The sequence below is a fragment of the Rhinolophus hipposideros genome (assembly GCF_964194185.1).
Source record: "Rhinolophus hipposideros genome assembly, chromosome: X".
NCBI classification, from domain to species: Eukaryota; Metazoa; Chordata; class Mammalia; order Chiroptera; family Rhinolophidae; genus Rhinolophus; species Rhinolophus hipposideros.
Window position 1 is genome coordinate 124,460,655 of NC_138046.1, and position 15,812 is coordinate 124,476,466.

Consider the following 15,812-nt stretch of genomic DNA (forward strand, 5'->3'; position numbering starts at 1 on the left):
TATCTTTATCAAGCTCCTACGGTAATGGCATTTCCACCCCTCATGGTTAGCCATCAAAGTCAAATTTAATCATTATAAGCTTCCCTTTCCCCACTTCTCTTATAGTAGCTTTATCAAAAGGTAAATTGCAAAGATATAATTAATCCATTTAAAGTCTACAATTCAGTGGTTTCCAGTGTATCCATAGATGTGGGCAGTCATCACTCTTATCTAATTCCAGAACATTTTATCCCCTTCCCCCCGAAAGAAACCCTGCACCCATTAGCAGTCACTGCCCATCACCCAAGCCCTAAGCAACCCCTAATTTCATTCCTATCTTCTTTCTTTCTCACCTCCTGTCCCCAAACCATCATTAGGGCCCATTCATTCTGCCTCCCTAATGTCACTCGATTCTATAAACTTCTTTCTGCACTGCCCGTTTTCATATCCCCTTCACTTCTTCTGTATGAGGAACTTGTTCTCACAATCATTCTCTACATCAGCTGTTTTCCGCGTTCTAAGAAATCCTCAGCTCTGAGCAGGGAGTGTCTTTCTAAAACGCCCATCTTGCATAAAAGACCTCGGTGGCAGTTCACCCCACAATCCTTATATTGAAGTGCACCTCCTTCCTATGACGTGCAGCCTATGTGCTGAGTGTCTGTGTGAAAATCCAGCAGTGGGCAGAGACGTGCACGTGGCCAAAGCCAGAAGCTGTGGTGTGGGGACGCCCTTTATTGGACAAGTAGATCTAGGAGGGATGGTGACACAGAGCGAGACGAAGAAGCAATTCAGGAGAAGTCACAAGAGTAGGGAGAGACTTGTCCAAAGGCAATGGAAGAAGAATGTTAGGTGACACGGTGTTTAAATGTCCCCAAGAGAGGTCAGAGTGCGTGAAAACACACAAGAGCCTCCTGGGTGTGGTGGTTGGGGAGCCCTTTGGTGATGCAGTTTGAGTAAAGGGATAAAGGAAAACCTGCAGCCAGATAGTGAAGAAGGGGAGGTTAGGGAAAGGGGTGCAATAAGGATGACAGCTCTGGGAGCATCGAGAGAGGGAGTGCACAAGCAGCCGCCGCCTTTCCCCGGAAGTAAGACCCAGCCGGACCATCAGCTCTAATGTGTCTTTTGGAGCAAAAATTAATATAAAATGCGGTATTATATTATATTGTATTGTATTGTATTGTATTGTATTATACCTGGTATTATATTATATTAGACCCAGTATCATGTTATATTATATTAATTATATTATATTAATTATATTATACTATACCTGGTATTATATTACATTATACTATATTATGTAAGACCTGGTATTATATTATATTATATTGTATTGTATTGTATTGTATTATACCTGGTATTATATTATATTAGACCTGGTATTATATTATATTAATTATATTGTATTATACTATATTATTACATTATGGTATTACATTATATTATACTATATTATATAAGACCAGGTATTATATCATATCATATCATATCATATCATATCATATTGTATTATATTATATTACCGGGTCTTATAGTAAAATAAGACCGGGTCTTATATTAATTTTTGCTCCAAAAGATACATTGGAGCTGATGGTCCAGTTAGGTCCTATTTTCAGGGAAACACGGTAGCGTGTTCGTGGGACTAAGTGAAAGTGTGCAATGCATGCTTCACGCTCGGCCAGAAGCCTTATTTTCCACACCTCGAGTGGGCAGCACCGACACCCATCACTCTTCTAAATGCTCAGCTAAATTCCTCCTGCTGTAAAAATATCTTGCATAATTTATAGGTTTTCACACTTGAACTATCCTTCATACAAACCTGGGGATTTCTGTGTTGAGACGCAAGAAGAAAGACTCACCTAAGCCTGGCTGATAACGACTTTTGTATTCCTGACATCTCTTAAAAGTGACACGAAAGGTTGTGTGTGTATCTCGGAAAGCGATCATTAGACGCTCAAAGAAATTCTTCTCATCTGAGCAGGATTTTGGCTATGCTCCGATTTTCTTTTTCTGTTGTTTTTAAGGAAGTGTTCAGTGTTTTCATGCTAAAGTACCAGTGAACAGGATGTTTACTAAATACATGCTCAGAATGTAGAGCTGGGGGAGGTAATTATGAAAACGTAACTGGGGACCAAACTATTTCTCCATCTCTAGCTCCTGGGATTTCTTGATCGGAAACCAGAGAGTTTGCAAAGGGGCTTTACCAGGGAGGTACATAAGGAAATCCACATACAGAAATGATAAAGAACGCCAGAAATGGCTTCTGATTTTCTCTTTCTTTCAGTGTGTGAAGCTCATGCATGCTTTCTTGAGGGTTTTAAGCCACCATGGGACCGTACACGTGGTGTTGCTGAATTAGAAAATGCCCAAGGTATTGCTGACCACGGAGGGGGTTTCTGTGCACCCCCTTTGGGTCTCTTGCTTGAACTGGTTACTGGGTTAGTTACCAAACCACAGCTGATTGAAACAGCCAACAGTGCATCTTATCATTGACATGGAAACTTCCAATGATTTCCTCCACTTTTTAAATGTGTTTGTTTCCTTGAGGGAAATGCATAACCCTACCATTTTCAGTGAAGAAATCTGCAGTTAAGGATTCCCACAGAGAAGTCCAGCTGCTTGAAGCCAGGCAGTCTGCAACCCACATTGGGCACCAAATGTGTGGAAAACCTCACACATATGAGTGGGAGCTGGTAAGGGACACAGTGAATGGGGACCTCAGATGTTTGTTGCTGTCTTAGTTGGGGAGCAGGACACACACACACACACACACACACACACACACACATCAGCCAAAGCACGACTTCCAAAGGGCACAACCCAACAAGCAGAAATCAGTGTAGCAAAAGTAAACAGCCTACGTGCCCAGGGAGTGTGGCAGGGCGTCCCCCAAGTCCCGTGAGCTGCAATTGCTGAGACGATCTTTAGTCTGATGAAAACATCCGTTACAGTGTGCCCCTTTTCGTGTCTCCCAGTTGGAAAACACGGACCGAGTCTTTTGCATACCAGTGGCTCTGCACTGAGATAGCACACTGTCCTAACTCCCTCTGTGTAGCCTTGCACTTGTTCAACCCCTCGATACAAGCAGCTGATAGGCTTATATCCGATTGGGACACCATCCGTCATCACTTTGGGGTATTCTCACCATGCCGAATGCATCCCATTGAACTTCGATAACTCTGTGTCGGACTCTTAGGTTTCTGTCATCTGCCACCGGCGTTAGTCAGTAGCCACTTTCACATTCCAAACTTATGCAGACGTCATTGCTGGAAGGAAAGGGAAGAAATAAAAAATGAACACAGGTCATTTGGATGGTCCATGGGCAGGTTTTACGGCCGTTTTCACGAGGGTGTGACAGGGTACCCATCGATGTAAGAGTGACGCTGGTCGTAACACGACATGTTTGTTCCCATTCAGGATGCAGGGAACTGACTTTTAAATGGCTGGTTAGACGAGTAAGACATGTGGTTCCAGAAATATCTTAGGAAAAGGATCCCTTCCCACATGGTAAGCAAAGGCATCATGAAATCCAAACATTTAACCTGCACCTAACACTCGATACTCATCCAAAATTCATCAGGATTCATTTATTGTTTCGGGAATGTCATTGACCGTATCCCCTAGTCAGTGGGTCCTCTCTCTCCCTGTAGAGTTTCCCCACCAGTCCATTTTCCATCTGTGAGGTAGCTTCTGTTCTTTGTCATGTGGACCATCACCTTCTAATCACCACACCCACTTCTCTTACCCCCCTGTTCTGTCATGAAATCACTTCTGTCCCACCAATCCCTAATCCCGGATCAAACTTCCTTTCTAGTACAAAGAGAAAGTAGTCATTATGGAGAACCACCTTGCTGGGATTTTCACATCTCCTGCCAAACACTGTATACCTGCGTCCTTCCTTCCTTCTAGTCCCCAGAGAAGAAGGGAGCACAGGTCAGAATCTCCCTCTGAATTCTGCTCTGTAAATTCCATCAGTTCCCAGGAAGTTCTCCCTCATGCACCCACTTTCCCTCACCCTTTCCCTTCTCACCAACCTTTCTAAGAATGGAGCATCTATAAGTGAAGGACTCCTCTATGCTTTGGGGCACCCGTTTCAAATGTCATCAATCAGTATTGTTCCAATTTTAGCTCATACACTGCCGGGCAAACATGCACAAAATTTCCTGCGCCCGCAGTCAGCACATTTTCCTCCTCGTTCCTTAACTGACTTGCATGTGCTGGGGAACTCACTACCCTTTCATCCCAGATATTTTCAAGGTCACTTATCAGAGCCGTCTACACAAAACTGTGATAACCTCGCTGAGGTCCTATTTCCACTTGGTCTCAGTGCATAGCTTATCCCAAAATGGCACGTGTTTTCCTGTTTAAAAGCTGCGCTCTCTTTTTGAAAGGAGTTAGCCATTTTAAATGCTACCTCAGTTGTTCCAACCTCACGCTCTTCTAGAACTTTTGCATGTGTTCAGGCTATGGCTGCAGAGTCCCTTGGGATTGTGAGAAGACGGCACAATGAGTCTATTCAGGGGTGTTTACCCCGTCCTGTTTGTGCTGCATTTCGGGAATGGAATGGGTGCATAGGAGATGACTGATTTTGCTCAGAAGGGTTATGTTGTCAACAGCAACATAACCGGTTGTGCAATAAGGCTCTGAATTAAACCTCTTTGGTTGAACATAAAAGAAGCTTGCAGGAAACCCAAGAATCATTCAGACCCAGCGCCTGAGTGTTTCCACAGAGATGACCGGAAATGAATGTGGTGAAGGTCTGGTGATTCAACACACACTTGTAGATTTCCTGCTGGGTCATGACCCTTGAAAGAGGACGTCCTGGCAGTGATCAAGCTTGTGGAGTTCTCCAGCCTCCTGATGGAAGGGGGGTGGGCCCAGCTGCCAAATCGGTCAACACTAATTTCTAAACGCAACACAGAGGACAGAGAGTTATTTATCCCCTCCAAGATTTTCCCCTTCTTCTCCAGACTGGTGAGCTGAAGGACACAAAATAACTTAGCATGCTTTTCATAGACCATCTTCACACACACATTTTTCTCTTAGATTCTCTGCTGCTCGTTCCGCAGCCTTCAAGACGTGAGTCTAAAAATAAAGACGCGTGAAGATTCAATCACTACTATTCTTTTATTTAAAGCTCTGGACAATTACTGAGAGAAAAAATCCCCAGGGGATGAAAAATAGAGATTAGAAAAATTGAATAAGAAAGTCATTATGTACAATACATCACTTGGTATGTGGTGCTTCTCGATCTTGAATTTTAATAATGAGTCAGAGGACAGTTAGGATTTTTACTGAGTATCGGATGATCCTGTAAAATTATTCCCATCAGGACATTTTCATTAGTACCTCAAAGATTAAATTGAGATTCAAAATATACCTTTCTGAAGTGGATATCATTTCCTATATTTCCAAAAACGATTATGGTTGTCTCATTAACATTATGCAATGATCAATAAACTCATCACTAATTGGGAAATTCTGTGAAATGATGCAGGTAGTTAATTTGGCAACAACAGAGTAATGCCGACTGGTGTCTAAAGAGTGTTTAAATATTGACAAGGGTCTTATGCATATGTATGCACCTGAAAAGGTCAACACGAGTCACAGTATGTCACTGTACTTCTTGAGAATAGGGTTGACAAAATACATGGGATGTGTTTGTGTAAGTGTGGCTTCTCCTGTCCATGGGTCAAGCAGATAAACTCAAGCAGAGAAGCTACTTACAGAGGGGGCCAAAAAAATGTATTCACATTTTAAGAAAGGAAAGCTGTATTACAATTCTAACAATCTATACGGATGAATACAAGTCACGTGTGACTTCTGCAATGACAAGAGGTGCTCAAAGTGGTTCCCATCAGCGTCCAGACACTTCTGACGATGGCGAACTCCTGCTTGAGCCACATTGACCAAAACGTTGACTTGTATCCATTTTTTTGGCATCCCCAATACATACTGAACCCAAGGGAAACATAACATGACCACCCTTAACTCATTTATTCATGCATGCATGTGTTGCAAAAAAGTGTGTGTTGACTAAGGTAGTGTGCAAAAGATACATGCACTGTGGTTCCCAGTGTCACTCTACTCACCGTGTCAAAGGAGAGACAGAGAGATAAGTGTGTAAAATTAGGTTAAATTCTTGAAGACACGCACAAACGATAGATTCGCGTGGGAAATAGCTGAGGGAGGTCAGATTGGGGGATGGCTTGCAAGAAGAATGCCTTTTAGTTGGATGGGAAGAAAGTGTGGTTCTGGGAAGTCTGACAGGAAGTAGCTGCCCCTGCTGGGCCTATCACTTCCGAACCCACAGTCCCAGGGGCTTGGTGACGGGTGAGTGTCTTGTCTCTGTCTGTGGAAGTGCTCTGAGGGGTCAAAGTTAGCGAAGTAAAAGCGAACAAGAGGTCACCCCTCAGCCTGCTATTCCAAACACTCAAGCTCGGTAGTGCGTTTGCTGACTGAGAGAAATGCCTTCCATTGTGGCAGAGTTTCAAGGATTGAGGCATAACCCTGTTCAGGAACACGAGCGCACAATGGGATTGCATGCACTTTCTTAAAAAACATTTCGTATTTAAAAGATAGATCTATACAGACCCAGAGGAACTTGCAAAATGATGGACAGGAAGGCCGCATATATTCCTCCTCCAGTCGCTCCCAGTGGAAACGTCTGGAATAGCCGTAGTGCCTGTCAAAGCCAGATGGCTTGCATTTCTCAAAACAAAACAGCCACTGGTCTTAAGAAAATGGCACGGGGGGGACACTTTCATTTTTCTAATAGTTGAGTGTGTGACTTTGCTGGGGGTGGAAGCTGAGCATCTGCGTTTCACCATTATTTATTCTTAAGTATAAACAACTTGGTTCTCTTTGGTCTGACTTAAGGGTAGGCAGAAGTTTTCTGTAAGGGGCCAACTGGTAGACATTTTGGCTTTACAAGCCACAGAGACGCTGTCACAGACACTCTTCTCTGCCACCATAGAACAGAATGCAGCCCCAGACACAACCTACGTTGACTGTGTGTTCCTAAAACTTTATTTATAAAAACAGGATGCTAGCCAGGCGTGGCCTGGGGGTTTGGGTTTGCTGATACAGCCCTAAGTTAACCTGTTGAATATCTGAATCCAGATGAGAATTTTCAGAGTTAATTCAGTAAATCCAGTTAAATCATCTCCCTATTATAAATCCAGAATGTCCCAAAGAGAAACATTAAAAAAAAGAAGACATCTGTCAGTATGCATTTTTCTGAATGGCATGAAAACATGATATCAGGAATTTAGTTGTATATAAAAATTCCACGATGTATCATGGAATGAATCTCTCATATATCGTCTATCTATCTATCTATCTATCTATCCATCCATCCATCTTCCACATATCAATCTCCATATATGTCTACATCTATCTTATCTTTCAGTCTATTTTCATGTATATCCATCTTAACTAATCATATCTATGTGTGTCTTTCTGGGCACACATTATACATATAGCTACACACACACACCTCTGTACACACACACTAAACTCATACATCCACCTCTATTTACATATGTAACCTTTTCCATGTGTACGCATGTATGAGTAAATTTGGGGTCTGTAACACATTTCATGTCACATAGATAATCCTCAAAACGTGTGTTGATTTATCAGTGTTTTCATTGTCTTTGAGCTGCAGAGGCAAGTTGACAGTTGGAGGTACAAGTTCCTTCATTTTCTGAAAAGGAGCACTGCTGAGATTTTTAATTGGAATGGCACACCCTCTATCAATGCATAAGTGCATAGGGTTAGAACGTTTGGATAAGATTTTTCAAAGTGTGAGATGATGGGTAATCTGGCCCGATGGTTACCATCCGCCTTCTCATTGTCGAGATGACATTTCAGTGGATGAACTCATTTGGGGTGGGGCCAGTGTGGGGACTGGAGGATTTCTGGGGACCTCTGTGGTGGGTCCCTGTTATTAACACGGTATTATTTATAGGTGGTGCATGCCCTTCCATTTGAAGAGGAAAAACAAGTTACAATAGTAAGAGGCATGCAAAAGAGATTCTTCGGATCATTAAAAATCTTACCCTTCGGGCTACCTCAGCTGGTCCTTGAGCTTTATCAAATTGGGTAAAAATAAAATTTAATCTTGGAATGAGAAAGCTGGAATATTTTAGAAATGACTCTCGAAAACAGGTATCTTTAATTGTTAAGGATATGATTCTTTCTCTCCCTCGTAAGAAGAACTGCTCTGTACATGACAAGTGTCCATCCCATGACAAAAGATAGCTAGTAACATTTTTCTGATGGGAGAATGCTAATTACCAAGTTATACTTGGGGAGAATATGCCAATTTAGCATTCCCCCTGTACCTCCCCCCCAAAAAAATCACTTGAGAAACCAGTTCCATGGAATGAGCAACCCCTATGATCAGGACATTCACAAAATGTGGCACTTTTGGTCCTAAAACTGAGACAGGTCTGGGCAAACTAGGATGAGTTGACCACAATGAAGGAATTGGGAAAAGTAGCAATTACCCTTCCAAAGATTTCAATGGTCAAGAGAAATTCTAGTATCAATCAAGTACAACCATTGGTTCCACTGTAACCATTCTCAAAGTCTTACTAGGCTAATTAAGAGATGAGCTGGACTTCTGGTGGCCGGATGGCTCAGGTGGTTAGAGCTCGAGCTCTGAACAACAGGGTTGCTGGTTTGATTCCCACATGAACCAGTGAGCTGTGCCCTCCACAAGTAGATTGAACACAATGAGCTGCTGCTGAGCTTCCGGAAGGGCAGCCGGATGGCTCAGTTGTTTAGAACGTGAGCTCTCAACAATACGGTTGCCGCTTCAATTCCCACATAGGATGGTGCCCGGTGCCCCCTGCAACTAAAGATTGAAAATGGCGACTGGACTTGGAGCTGAGCTGTGCCCTCCACAACTAGATTGAAGGGCACGACTTGACTTGGAGCTGATGGGCCCTGGAGAAGAACACTGTTCCCCAATACTCCCCAATAAAAATTTTTTTTTAAAGTTTAAAGAAAAAGATGAGCGGGACATTTATTGGGTGCATTATACTCGCAAGTACTAGAAACTGAAATACTCGGAGGATGGCTGGGTATTAAATTCCAGCCCGATTTCTGTCTCTCTTGGAACCTGCAGAGCAGACTGACTAGACATCTGATTGCAAAGTCCCCTTAAAGAGCATGATTTTAAAGACAACAGGCAAAGGAGCAAGGATTTGGAGAAGAAATGACAAATAGCGATATGCCTAATTTGCAGAGTAGAGATTTTTAGTAAGGCCGGCCATCTTTTTCCTTTATCCTACTGTTCTCTCTCTAGGGCTTCTCGGCTCTCTTCAGATTTGGGTCTGGATCGTTCTTGATTCATGGAGGGCCATTCTGTACATGGTGGGACATGGAGCAGCATTCCTGGCCTCCCCTCCCCACCCCACTAGATGTCGGTAGCACCACCCGTCCCCAGTTTGTGATGACCAGAAACGTTCCCAGAGAGATGGGCACAATTACTACTGATTGTATTATAATTGATTATCTATTGGGGCCAGGCTAAAACACAGGCTCTCCACAAATACACAAGGAGAGTCAGGAGGCATGTCCTCAGAGAAGCAGAGCCCAGGAGGACACATCGTCCCTGGTTCCCATGCGTCCTCTGCAGCTCCCTCAAGGACACTGCCGACCTTTGAAACTGGAATGGGTCCTATCGGTCGTGGATGTGATTTCAGAGAAGAGCAGGTCATGGGCGGTCACGCATCACCTTCAAAACCTTGAAGGAGCAAAGGCGCCAGGGCTCAGCCCCGTCACCTGGAGTGTGGATGACCCTGGTTCAGATCATTAACTTGGCTCTCACAAACACGATTCAGGAAGGAAATGAGCACGCCGAGAGTGGTTCTCTCCATGCTCTCCCAAAACGGCTCATCGTCCTGCTGACGAGCTCCGAGGGGGGTGTGCAGGAGACAGTGCTTCAGCCATATGTTTCCACTCTCCATCCCTGCCTCCCTACCTCACTTGGCCCTCCCCGACCTTCAGGTTGTCAATTAAAATCAACAGTTGACAACAACAACAAAAAAGAAAGACTTTTAAAACCCTGGCTCTTTGCACATAACTGTGAGTTTCTCAGATTTTAGGCTGAGAAAAGACTCTGTTGAGGGTTGATGAAATTTATCCTGTATTTTGAAAGGATTATTCTGTCAGGTAGGTTTAGAAGAGCCTAGTGTGTGTGTGTGAGGGAGAGGGGGTTATTAGTGGTGCAAAGAATGAAGCAAATTATAATAATAACAAAAACAGCAACTATTAACGATAGGTTATCATCTTACACATTTAATACAATAAGTGCCCATAATTTTATAGAGTTTTGCAAGAGCTACAGTTTCTGCGTGGATCCACACAAACAAATGTACATCAGGCCTATGCAGTCACAGTATAACACACCTAAGAGAAAAATAGAGAAAAAAATCAAAGAAAAGAGAGGACTGTATAATTCCCAGCCAGGGAAGGGTAACGCTCAAAGGAAGCAGATTTCAGTCAACGCAAAGAGCAAGCAAGAAAGTCAGAAAAACAGTCATTCGTTGCCGCCAAGGAAAAACAGTCCCGTGTTGGTGAGAGTGCAAACCAGCAAGAACTCAAATGCTGTTGGAAAGAGTTTTCCTTGCTGTTGGAGAGCTCGTGGGGACATGCAGGAGAGGTCACTCAGCTGTTTGCTTTCTACCCATTTGCACAGGCAGACGTGTACAAGGTCATCTTGCACAACTGACTGTGCCACCAAATTACACCCTCAACCTGGAATGTGCAAATAGGCATGCACGCATAGGTCACAGCAGTGGAAAGTGAAAGAAGGAGAGGCAAGCCGTCATTCAACGGGTGAGCTGCACGAACAAAGGCCTGACGATTGCACCCCCGGAATACACAGCACGGCATAAAAATGCTGTGAAGTTCAAGGTCAAAGCAAAGATTTCTACACACATGTGTGCACACAGGCTGTACGCACCAGGTCTATAAGTTGGGTGGGAATTTCTTGGATTGTGAAAGCGTAAAGCAGTGCATGAAACACATGGAAAACCAGTTCCAAAGAGAGGTGACTTAGGACGTGGAGAACATGGAAACTGACCTCACAGGGAGACGGCTTTAGTGATATTTTGTGTCTTCATGTCGTCCATGATCGTGACTTTAACCATGTGGGTTGTAGGTCCGAATTTATTTACCTGTGTAAAATAACTAAGTCTGCAAAGAAGAGGGGAAGGCATGCAAGAAAAAAACCTTTTATTTTTTTGGAGGTTTCACCTCTTCTACCGTCTTCAGCATTTTTAAATGACTCCATTATCATTGGGAAAAAAAAAAAAAGATACTGAAACAAAGCTCTCGCCTTCTGTGCCCGGTCTGGAGCAGCTGCTCACTGACGGGCCGGACAGCAGGGCAGCGTGGAGAGAATGGTGTCCCAGTGTGGACCGTCTCACCCTGCAGCTGCCTGAACCGGGAAGGTAATGCTTTCTTATCTCCTTAGCACAGAGGGCCGCCTGAACCTGGCTGAAAAGAAACAAGCCTGTGCTGGTGTCATCGGCCCTCTGAGGACCGTGCAATGCTGTCCAGAGCTCAGGGGACGTTTCTCCACGCTGACCGCCCCTGGGTGTCAGCGGCTCCCCGAGAAAGACCGTCATGCCCAGAGCTTACAGAAATCCTTTTGATGGAGAGCAGGTGTGGCTGGCTGTGCTGGAGAGTCAGGCAGCGTGTTTCTCCAGCAGCCGTCTGTAGTATAGGATGAATTTATTTGTAACAAGCTTGCCGTGCACGTTTCAGTTCCGTGTTTGTCAACTCCAAGCATTCAGTGGCCTGTTTCCTGTCCGGGAACCGGATTGTCACACGTCCAGGACAAGTCAGGTGGTTGTGAAGTGGCCCCCAGACATGGGGCGTTGGCTGCTGTGAGGCCCCAGGTGACATTCTTGAGGCAGGATGTGTAGCTCAGTGTCCCTGCATGAGAGCAGGTCCAGGTCCAGCCAAGGGAGAAAGAGCTCCCACGGGTGTCGGAGAGGAAAGACTTCAGCTGCGTGTCAGCCCCTTCCTGGCGCCCTGGAGACAGTCTCAGGAACGGGGGTTCCCCGGGGCTTTGCTGTAGGTGAGATGGGAGTTCAAACTGTGGTCCCCTCACTTCCCCACGTGACTGTGGAGGGACACATCATCTCGGGGAATGGCAGCATCTTCAGAATGGGTGCAGAATCCGAGGCCTCCTGGCCCTGTGTGCCCTGATGGCTGTGGGGGGCTGGGCCCTGCGTCCGGCCCCCCACCCTACAGCGCCCGAGTCCCTGCTGGGTCCAAGACGCTGCACTTTTGGCTCTCACCCGCCTCCGCGTGTCCTCTCTGGCCTCATTTCTTCCTGCTGGCCTTGAAAAGCCCACTAAACCCCAACTCCTGGCACCTACTCCCACATCCCCACCATGCCTGTTCTCCCTGCAGAGCATGCACCCCCACGCGTGACCGGCCAGCCGTTCAAAGGTGAATAAGGCTTCCACCTGCCACGGTCCCGCACCCCCAACGTGGTTCAGTCCCTGTTGCTTCTCCCTGCCCTGTCCCCAGTGTCCCCTCCACCGCCTGTGTCCGGTCCTGAGGCCACCTCCAGGGGGGCATTGTTACTGACCGGTGCTCCTGCCGTCACTCTCTTGGAAGTGTGTGTTTATGGTCAGCGCCGCCGCTGATGGAAGCGTGCTCTCCGGGCAGTGGACCATCACTCCTGCCGCTGTCAGGTCATCCTCCAGAGCAGGACAGAAAAACGGTACCCAACGGGTTCTGTAAGGGGAAACACAGTAATGAAAATAAAGTGGGACAAAAGTATGAGACCCTCAAATGACAAGTCTGTGAATGCATTTATCATGTTTTCAGACATCTTATTTAGATTTCTCCTTCCTTCCTTCCTTCCTTCCTTCCTTCCTTCCTTCCTTCCTTCCTTCCGTCCTTCCTTCCTTCCCTCCCTCTTTCTTCTTTCTCTTTTCCTTCCTTCCTTCTTTTCTTCCTTCCTTCCTTCTTTCCTTCCTTCCTTCCTTCCTTCTTCTTTCTCTTTTTCTTCCTTCTTTCCTTCCTTTCTTCCTTCTTTCCTTCTTTCTTCTTCCTCATTTCCTTCCTTCTTTCCTTCCTTTCTTCCTTCTTTCCCTCTTTCTTCTTTCTCTTTTCCTTCCTTCTTTTCTTCCTTCCTTCCTTCCTTCTTTCCCTCCTTCCTTCTTCTTTCTCTTTTCCTTCCTTCTTTCCTTCCTTTCTTCCTTCTTTCCCTCTTTCTTCTTCCTCTTTTCCTTCCTCTCTGCCTCCCTCCCTTCCTTCCACCCGCCTGCCTCCCCCCTTCCTCCCTCCCTCCCTCCCTCCTCTCACTTATCTCAGTGCACTGTATGATGTCACACTATATATGTTAGCATTGTGTAGCTCCAATGCATCTGTGCTTTGCATGGCGGCTGTGCTAACACACCGCTTCATTTATAAAGCTTCAGTTCTGTCTACTGACTGACTAAATGGACAGACCCATGAAAGACAAGATCAATGTCTTCGGGGTTGGAGATTGCAGGGATGCCTGATGTTTTATCATCCAGAAAAGACCCCTCCAGCTTGCAGGGGGAAAGTCAATTTTGCTACCAAATTTCTTCATTGCCGAGCATGAGAAAGATAACGTGGAACATTTTTATGGCCGAGGTTATCAGCAACAAGCCTGGCTCAGGAAAAATCTCTATAATGCTATTATTACAGAAGCATGATTTTCAAGCAATCAATTTTCTCTCTAAAGTTTCTGGAATAAATTACTGGCAAAATGTGTGCCTCGGCAAGCCAATGAATTAGCCTCTGGTCAGAGGTTATCAAAAATGAGCCCATTAAATTTTTCATGACATCTGCCAAAAAGAATGACTTTTATTCACCAGTACTAACTAATAAATCTTTTCTTTTTTCTTTTTTTTTCCTGACAAGTTTGAGATCAGAGAAGCAATTGTCTGTGGAGGCAACTGTTAATTTTCCAGCGGTGAGACCATGGCTTACACATGTAGGAACTTTCTGGAGGGCCCCCTAAACGAGTTTGACATCATTGCATAGAAAGCCAAACAGGAGTTGTAGAACCTTTTCTGCTCTTTTTTCCTCCTGGAAAATCATTGCCTGATGTGTTGAGAATCCTTGTGTGCTGACCCCATCCACCCAGTGGTGGTAAAGTTCACGTTTCATATTGGCTTCCATAGCTTGAGCTCCATATCTGTTTTTCAGCAGAAAACTACCCGTTATATCCTGGATCGTTTTTATCTTTGGGCTACCTCTTGGAGGGATGCCTGCTTCCTTCTGAGACAGGTATGTTCAGGCCATTCTTCGCGTGGTCTCCATGCTGCAACGACAAGAATATCGTAGACTAGAGAGGTTTAAAGGAACACAAAGAGTGGGCATCGAAGTCTGCTGAGTTTTAAATGATTTCTTCTCCACGTCAGCCGATTCCCTCTTCCCCAAACTCCATTGATGTACTCATTAAGCTACCTGCTTTCAAAGGAGTAGAGAGCACACCCAGCAGACTGGGTACTCAGGGAATTCACAGAAAGGAAAACTTGTTTCTCTGAAGCCCAGTTCCTTGACTTTACATTAAGTATCTTTTTCATGCTAATTAGTCTTTTTTGTTCCTCTAAATTTTCTTGATATGTCAATTTATATTTTAAGCGTGGCTTTCATACAGATTTTTAAACCGAAGAGAATAGTGTTGTAGAAGTACTTTTAGGATGCGTTATTTCATCTTTATGTATAATAATAGCTTGTTTCTCTATTTCTCTCTTCCAAAGGTTGGTGCTTTAGTGCTGTCTTGCTCTCTTTCTCTCTCTTTCTCTCCCTCTCTCTCCCTTTCTCTCCTTCTCTTTTGTCTGAATTTATATCTCTATCTTTTTTCTTCATCTCTTTTCAAGAGATTTTTTATTTTGAATTTATTGATTAGTTTAACCTTTTCCCCCATTTTATAACCGATTAGATGTAATCCATGTGTTAGCACTATTTCTTCTGTTTTCCAAAGAATTATTTTCCACCTTTTAAAAAATTATGTCATCGTTTCTCACGTGACTCTAAGCTCTGTTAAAGCCCTTAGCGTTTGCACTGTTTCCCAATAACGTATTGTCACCACTTAGACTTAATTCCACTTCAACTTACCTTCTATTTTTCTGCCTCTCTGATCCTGCTGCTAATGACAAGTTTTATTTTTCTATAAAATTTTGACTGACCTCTGATTTCCTTGGAGTACCTATCCAAATGTTTATTGGTTGCCAGGAAGACTTCATGAATAATATATATTAAATGTACCGCAACACAAAAGAAAACAAAAGAAAAAACCCCTGTCAGCTGGTTTGGTATGTGGGTGACATTTCCCAAAGGGGGTGTTTTATAACCATGTGAACTTGAGAAGAAGGAGACATAAATCATGCCACGGTTTGCTTTACAGTGTGTTTTTAAACGTATGTTCCTTGGCCATAAATATCTCAGTGCCTCCGTGTTCATAAAATGTGTCACCTTAACCATGATCAAAAAGAAGGACCAATAATGGCCTCTGAAGTAGGAGAGGGAACTAGGCCAGTGAGAAACACACCCTCATGGGCAGTGGAGAGAAGCGGGGAAGGGACGATTCCCACTTGTTTTGTTTAGAAGCTTCAAGGAAGATTTGAAAATGTCTGGGCTTCTTCAAAACTCCAGGCATGTCCCAGCTGTCCCGTAGGGACAGTATCCTGACAAATATCCCCATTCTCTCATCTATTTTCTGATGATATCCTTGCTGAAAGCAATAACAATCCATGGCCATGTCACTGGGGACCAACCTCCTTGGACCCAAGAGAATGGTTTGCGGACCATGGGCGTGCAAT